The sequence below is a fragment of the Mus pahari genome, chromosome 4 (assembly GCF_900095145.1).
Source record: "Mus pahari chromosome 4, PAHARI_EIJ_v1.1, whole genome shotgun sequence".
NCBI lineage: Eukaryota > Metazoa > Chordata > Mammalia > Rodentia > Muridae > Mus > Mus pahari.
The window spans coordinates 10,010,378-10,019,096 of record NC_034593.1 but is presented as its reverse complement, the minus strand read 5'-3'; positions in this window follow the sequence as shown (position 1 = coordinate 10,019,096).

The window sequence follows — 8,719 nt, the reverse complement described above, 5'->3', positions numbered from 1 at the left end:
CACCTTGCTGTTATTTTAGCTCTATTCTGTCACTTTTGAGGGTATTCCAAATATTTCTATCTCCAGCCTCTTTCCACAGCCTCTTCCTAGAATCTTAGCCTCTTTCCCAACCAAATGTTACCTCTTCATTCTCCATCATCTAATCTTTCAACAACAGAAACATGGGCTCATGACATTAACTTTCATACTTGTACTATACATCTGTTAGTGTGTATTTAATGGTACACATGTTCCTAGTGCATTTGAGCTCCTTAAAGCTATGGGTTTTGTCTTCATGTTTAGGGCAGAAAAATAGTTAGGCTGTGCTGCTCTGCTAANTGCCTNCATGCCAGCTATTATATTTAATCGTCCAGNNGNTGNTCTANAAGGCAGATTAGTGTAGCTGATGGCCAGAGATTTTAAGAGCTTGCCAAGGTTAAAACAAGTTAATAGGCTAATAATTAAATTAAGAATATGTTAATAATTGGTAGGCCTAAGCTCATCTGAGGTTGATTTTTGAGACCAAATATCGTAACGTTTGCCTTATTTCCTCATCTTTGAATCCCCAAGAATAAAGGAGTATCTTTCACATAATGAGGATCAGATAGATGACAATTTCAAAGTGAATCAATAGGAACTGTCACCTCCTCTGAAGTTCACTAGCTCTGTGGGATAAATTATTTTTATATATTTTTGCTCAAGTTTGTTACTACATATACCAAAGGTACATCATTACTTTTAATATTTGCCAGCTCATAATTTCCTGCTGCCATTACCCTCAAAGGAAAACAAGTCATGTGTTAAAAGGAATACTTGGATCCCAGTCTTCATTTATTCTGTGTGACCATCATTTTTCCAATCTTTAGAAGGAAGCAACAGTTATCTTAGTTATTTTTCAAGGTCCAGGTTATTCTAAACTTCTGAAAATCTGTTACTATGTAAATAGATGGATTATATACATATTCATTTAACACTTGGAAATTAACCAGGGCTAACAAGAATGAAAAGACTTCTAAACACCTGTTCTCAAACTGTGGGATTTTAATAGAGATCTATCTAATTATTAATTGTTTGCTTTCCAGAACTGCAACATAGTTTCAGATTAAGAAAAAGCAGAGGTTTGGGAGATGGCTCAGTGGGCATATCAGTTGTTATTCAAACATGATGACCTGAGTCTGAATCCTAGAAACAATGTAAATTAGACAACATAATGTGGGCATGTTAACACACATCCATAATCACAGTACTATAAAGATGAAAAGAGAGGCAGAGATACGACAGTTCCTGGAAGTTTGAAGGTCAGCTAGCCTAGGACATTTGATGTGGATGACAAAGTAACACTGTGTCAAACAAAGTGGAAGGGAAGAATCTACATTCAAGATTGTTTTCTGATCTTCACATGAGTGCCTGATCTCACACACATAAGCACACAGATACACGCCCCCATAAAACACATACAAAGGTAAAAGTAGAAAACAAGGAATATTTCCTTAGTGAAGGGATTTTTTTAAACAATATACTACAGTATCAGTGCCAACAGCTTTTTGAGTTAGTTTAGAAGGATAGTTTTCATATTTATGTATAATTCAACAAATCTTTTTTCAATGGTCCATACATACAATGGTCCATATCTCAGAGGGAAGCCAATGATAGACCATACTGGTAGTGATCTCAGAAGCAATCAAATGGTAGAACACTCTTGCCAGAGACAATAAATGAGAAAGTACTCTGGAAGCAAATTTAGTAGCAGCATTTAGACCTTAGCTCTAAAAATCATCTGATCAACTGGGTATTTGTTAGAATAGGACTGCCACTGTGAATATCAAACGAAGTACATTGTTTTTTACAACAATGTGTCTAGTATACAACTCTCTGCAAAGAGCCAGAAGGGCCTTGCCATTGCTGACAGCCTATTTTTTTCTAAATGTAGAAGTAGGAGGTAATTGTAGTAACTGTCATGTGGAAGGCTCCAAAATAACTCTGGATATTGCTGAGTAATGCATTGATTGACCTTGTACAACTCAACCAGTTTTGCAACATGATCGCAGTAGATCCCAGCTGATTAGAGTATTATTATTGTTACTATTATGACTTTGTAAGTGTTTAGAACTATAATCTGTGTAGAAAACCACACGGTGCACTCATGCCCACAGACTGCTTTCTACTGTGCTGAAATGCCTGGAATAGTAGAGTAAGAAGCTTCAGACTTTCCCGTGTTTGAAGCAATGGGCCAAGTAAAACTAAGTGAATAATTTGTAATCTTTATCAAATGACCATTGGAAGAAGGTATCAGTGTTCATCAATGAAAGGGTAAATGGATAGAGAAGATGTGGCATACATAAACAATGGGCTTTTATTCAATCATACAACTGGATGAAATTACATCATCTGCACAGAAACACTTTCAAATAAATCAAAAATGGAAAGTTATTTCAATGGATATAAATATTATGCTATTTTGAACATTTTTTGAGTATTTTTATGTGTGTATGGCTTAAGATAAATCTGCTCCAGTGTTAATGTGGAAGTTATAGGACAACCTGTCTTGTCTCTTCTTCTAAAATATGAGTGTATTGATTCTAGATATTGAATTCAGGTTAGATTCTAAAACTGAGGAGTGGGTATTTGTGGGGCAAGTGCAACAAGGGAATAGGCTTGGAACAAGAGTGAGGTCAAGAAGTATCCGAACTCCAAAAATATTATCTTGAGATCAATTTCTCATTCTTTCAACAGTATGGTTAAGGATTACTCCTTTCTTGTTCAAAGCCTTCATGCCCCAGGGCACATGTAGCTCCATGTCCACCCCCTGCCCCACCCCCTGCCTCCTTCCTTCTCAAGGAAGCCCCTTAGCCTCTTTGCCAAATTACAGGTTTAAGTACCTGGGTTCCCTCTTCATTTAAATAAACCATTCCCAGCACCTAACCCCCCAGCCAATAATGTATACTCTTTTTGGAAACCCCTATGAACCCCACAAGGTTTATATAGCTCTTGTTACACCTTAAGAAAGAGAGTTATTATTTCATAGAATCTCATCTAAGGGAGCTTATTTCAGTGAGTATCATCTCGAGAAGAGCTGTTTTACCTTCCCCCAGTTAAAAGAGAGCTGTAACACTGAAAACCTTGAAGAAGACCTTGTTGCTTGGCACTGACAAACAGATCGGGATCCTGCTGGCACACCCATTTCATTTCAGCTTCACCCTTTCATCCCACTGTGCAGTGGAGCTTGGACTCCCCAAGGGAAGAAGTGTAACTCAGAAACAGGTGATTATTGGAAGTCTTTCTATACCTAGAAACATTTCTAAACATTTCTAAATATTTCTAAATGCCAGGATGCATTGATGGCATAGATACTCAATGAACTTCTTTCAGTCAGTCCTTCATCTAACACATTTTGAGTAATAGAACATGCAGAGATCCATCTTGCACTCCTTTCAAAGCTTCATCCCTACTGGGTATCCTATACAGTGCTGGAAAATGCTATGAACAAAAAATGGCGAAGAAAATTTGTCATCAGTTTCAACCAGCTGCAAACTCTATGATTTATAATAAGAACTGGTCTGGTAAGATATGACCATTACTGCAGTAGTGGTATGAATGTCATTGGAGTATCCATCTGCCTTCTGCTTGGATCTAATGCCCACTACATGAGAAGAAACCAATACCTGGTCCTGATCATAGGACCAACAAACTAAAACCAACTAAGTTGATGTGTAAGATCAATTTAATACACTACAATGTTAAGTGATTAAGTCTAGGTCTAGGTGATTAAGTCAAATCTATTAAGTCTGATATTCTGGAGCATTATCTTACAATCCTTTTTATCTTCATACCCATTACACTGATATGTCAGCAAAGAAGGCAAACCTTGGAAGAAAATAATGGTCTATAAAAATCCATCATAACTACAAAGTAAGAAGAATAAAAAATACTTCTATTGATATCTCTTATCTTCAGTGGTCTCAATTTACTAATAAAAGGACAATAACAGACTAACAAAATGAATGCAAAACAGTATCCATCTTTCTTCAGCATCTAAGAAACATACCTTAACTTAAGGATAGACATTGCCTCACAGTCGAAAGATAGAAAAAATATTTTAAGGAAATGGTACTACCAATCAACCAGTGTAACCATTTTAATATCTGACAAAATAAAATTCAAACCAGAACTAATCAAAAGAGATAGGGAAAGAAACTATATATTCATCAAAGAAAAATTCCACAAAGATGACATTGTACTCCTTAACATCTTCTATGCATCAAACAAAAAAGCATGCAAGTTTATAAAAGAAACACTTCTTCAGCTTAAATCACAAAGTGACCCTCACACACTTATAGTGGGAAACTTCAATAATCCAGTCTCGCCAATAGACAGGTTTTTAAGACAAAAATTAAACAGAGGAACTGCAGTTAAATAACATCATAAGTGAAATGGATGTAACAGACAGAACATTTCACCATTAACTAAAGAATACATGTTCTTTTCAGCAGATCATGGGACTTCCCAGAAAATTGAATACATACTTGGACATAAAGGCAAGTCTCACCAGATACAATAAACTAAGATAATACCCTGCATCCTGTCTGACCACCATTAAAATTGGACATCAACAACAGAAATAACAGAAAACATATAAATTCATGAAAATGGAATAGCTCTCTATTGTGTGAAAAATAGGACAAAACAGAAATTAATGATTGTTGGGTTTTAGGAATCATCACACAATCCACACAAATACTGATCTCAGCTAAGCAAGAACAGTTTATTGAACACCCACCCCCCAAGACTGATTGATCAGGACAATAGAAAAAGACTGGGGAGCCTAATTGTGGTACTAGTCTGTTCTTAGGGCAGGCTTTTTATAGGAAAAAAAATTCAAGTCCAGAAGTTCAAAAGGCAAGGATGGAGTCAGTACCATATTTTGGCTACAGTTATGTTAAAAGGACCAGGACTTAGCAATGAGGAAACAAAAACTTAATAGAATTGAATGAAAATTAAAACTAAATGTACCCAAACCTATGGGGCACAGTGAAGGGAAATAAATGAAAGATCACATATTAACAATTTAAAACCACCTGGAAGGTCTAGAACAAAATGAAGATATACCACTCAAAAGGAGTAGATGGCAAGGTATGGTCAAACTCATGGATGTAATCAATAAAATAGAAACAAATGAACAGCAACAACATCAGGTACAAATAATCAATGAAACAAAAGTTTGTCTTTGAGCAAATCAACAAGGTTGATAGACTCTTAGCCAAATTAACCAAAGACAGAAAAGTTGCAAATAAATTAAGTTAGAGATGAAAAGGAGATGAATACTGAAGAAATCATAAAGACACAGTTTAGAAATCTGAACTCCACCAAAGTGGAAAACTAAAATGCAATGGATGCATTTCATAATATATACCATCTTCCAAAATTAAGCCAAGACTACATAAACAATTTAAGAGAGCCAGAAGCATCAGTGAGATAGAGACAATAATTATAAAAAAAAAAAACATAAAAGAGATCCAGACCAAAAGAAAAACAAGCACAAACAAAAACCCCAAGGCCAGGTAAATTTAGTGCAAAAACCTACCATATCTTCAGAAATAATTGATACAATCACTTCTCCAATTCCTCCACAAAATAGAAACAAAAGTTTCAGAAGAAAGAGGCAAAGGAGGTACTTTAACATAAGTAAATCAATAAGTGTAGTTTATAAACCGATTAAAGACAAACCCACGTGATCATCTCATCTCAATAGATGCAGGAATTTTTTTTTTTGGCTTTTTTTTTTTAAACAAAATTCGACATCTATTGTGTTAAAATTCCTGGAGAAACTATGGATACAAGAAACATAGAAACATAACTCAGCACAATTAAGGTGATTTTAAACAAGCCCACAGAAAAATATCGAGCTAAATGAAGAGAAACTGAAAGTGTTTCCACTCAAATCAGGAAAAAGACAATTTTTCCCATTCTTTCCATACCTATTTAACTAACTAGCTGAAGTCTTACCTAGAAAATAAGACAAGAGGAGATCAAAGGGATACAGAAAGGAAATGAGGTAGCCAAAGTAACTATTCACAGATGATACGATTTTATGTATAAAAGACCCTAAAAGCTCCACCAGGAAATCTTAACACGTGATAAACACTTTCAGGAATGTAACTTGATAAACATCCAAAAATTACCAAAAGAACAGCCTTCCTATGTGCAAATGACAGTCTGAGAAAGAAATGAGAGAAAAAGTACTTTCCATAGCACCCTCAAAAGAAAAAAATATCTTGGGTAGCTGTAACTAAGCATGTGTAAGACTTGCATTATAGTTCTGCCTGGTCCTTGCTGCTGGAGCAGACCCCTAGTTGGTCTGCTTCCCTGAAGACTCCATATCTGGATACATCCCAGAGGAACACCTGCACTCAGAGCAGTTGGTAAGACCCCCCCCCCACACACACACACACTAAGAGTCCCTGAGCTGCTGCTGGGAGCCTGGTAGACTCCAGGCTCATCACCCACCAAAACTCCCACCCTCCCAACTAACACTCCCTTGCGTTCCCTCCTTCCACCCCTCCCACCTGGTCCTTGCTGCTGGGGACAACCCCTAGTTGGACTTCTCTGGTGAAGACTCCATATCCCAATCCATTCTAGAGGACACGCTGTACTAAGAGCAGTTGGACACACTGCACTCAGAACAGTTGAGAAGTTGAGGACCCTCTACACTCAGAGCACTTGAGAATCCGCTGCTCTCAGAGCCTTTGAGGATAGGCTGACTGCTCCACAGAAGACCCAACAGTCTGAAGGCCTCCCAGAAGATCTACTACAGCCAAGGCAGCAGATCAGCTTCTTTGCCCTTGTGAAGACCCTCCAGCTGGAAGGCCCCACAGGTGGTCTGATACAGCCAGGGCCACAAACCTACAAGGAGACCTGAATCAACCCAGGGACAAAAGAGGCAGACTACATACAGTCACCCAGATCAACAAACACCAGGGATATCCAGATGGCGAAAGGCAAGCGCAAGACAATAAACAACGGAAGCCAAAATATGTGTGCATCACCAGAACTCCATTCTCCCACCACAGAAAGCCCTGAATAGACCAAGACACCTAAAAATCAGGAATCGGACCTAAAATCCTATCACATGAAGGCAATAGAGTCCTTTAAGGAGGATATTAATAACTCACTGAAAGAAATATAGAGAAACACAGACAAACAGGTGAAGGAATTGAATGAAGCGATCTAAGACCTAAAAGTGGAAGTAGAAACCACTAAAGAAAACACAAATGAAGGCAAACCTGGAAGTGGAAAACCTAGGAGAGAGGTCAGGAATCACAGATGTAAGTATTACCAACAGAATACAAGAAATAGAAGAGAGAATCACAAGTGTAGAAGATACCATAGAAGAGATCGACACAACAGTCAAAGAAAATTCTAAACATAAAAAAAGTTATCAAGTGTAATGAAGAAAGACACTTCATATTCATCAAGTGGAAAATCCACCAAGAGAAAGTCTCAGTTATGAACATCTATGCCCCAAATGCAAGAACACCCAAATTCATAAAAATAAAACTTTACTAAAACTCAAAACGCACATTTAACCCCACACAATAATAGTGGGAGATTTTATTTTTTCTTTTCTTTCTTTTTTTATTAGATATTTTCTTTATTTACATTTCAAATGTTATGCCCTTTCCTTGTTTCCCCTCTGAAAATCCCCTATGACCCCCCTTGCCCTGCTCCCCAACCCACTCACTCCCATTCCTGGTCCTACCATTCCCCTATGCTGGGGCATAGAGACTTCACAGGAACAAGGGCCTCTTCTCCCATTGATGACCTACTAGGCCATCCTCTGCCACATATGTAGCTAGCGCCACAAGTTTCACCATGTGTTTTTTTGTTTGTTTCTTTTGTTTTGTTTTTTGTTTTGTTTTGTTTTGGTTTTTCTTTTGGATTGGTGGTATAGTTCAAAGGAGTTCTAAGGGTACTGGTTATTTAATATTGATGTTCCTTCTATGGGGCTTCAGTCCCCTTCAGCTCCCTGGGTATTTCTCTGGCTCTTTCATTAGGGACCTTGTGCTCTGTTCAATGGATGACTGTGAGCATCCACTTCTGTATTTTCCAGTCCTGGGCAGAGCCTCCCAGGACTCAGCTATATCAGGATCCTCTCAGAAGGCTCTTGTGGGCATCTGCCTAGTGTCTAGGTTTGGTGATTGTTTATGGATGGTCATTCCTTCATGCTCTGCTCCAAACTTTGTCTCTGTAACTATTTCCATGGGATTTTGTTCCTTATTCTAAGGAGGAACAGAGTATCCACACTTTGGTCTTCCTTCTTGAGTTTCATGTGTTTTGCAAATTTGATCTTGGGTATTCTAAGTTTCTGGGCTAATATCCACTCATCAGTGANTGCATATCATGTGTATTCTTTTGTGATTGGGTTACCTCAGTCAGGATGATATCCTCCATATCCATTCATTTGCCTAAGAATTTCATAAATTCATTGTTTTTAATAGCTGATTAAATGTACCACATTTTCTGTGTCCATTCTTCTGTTGACGGACATCTGGGTTCTTTCCAGCTTTTTAGCTATTATAAATAAGACTGCTATGAACATAGTGGAGCATGTGTCCTTATTGCAAGTTGGAACATTTTCTGGGTATATACCCAGGAGAAATATTGCTGGATCTTCTGGCAGTACTATGTCCAATTTTCTGAGGAACCGCCAAACTGATTTCCAGAGTGGTTGTACCAGCTTGCA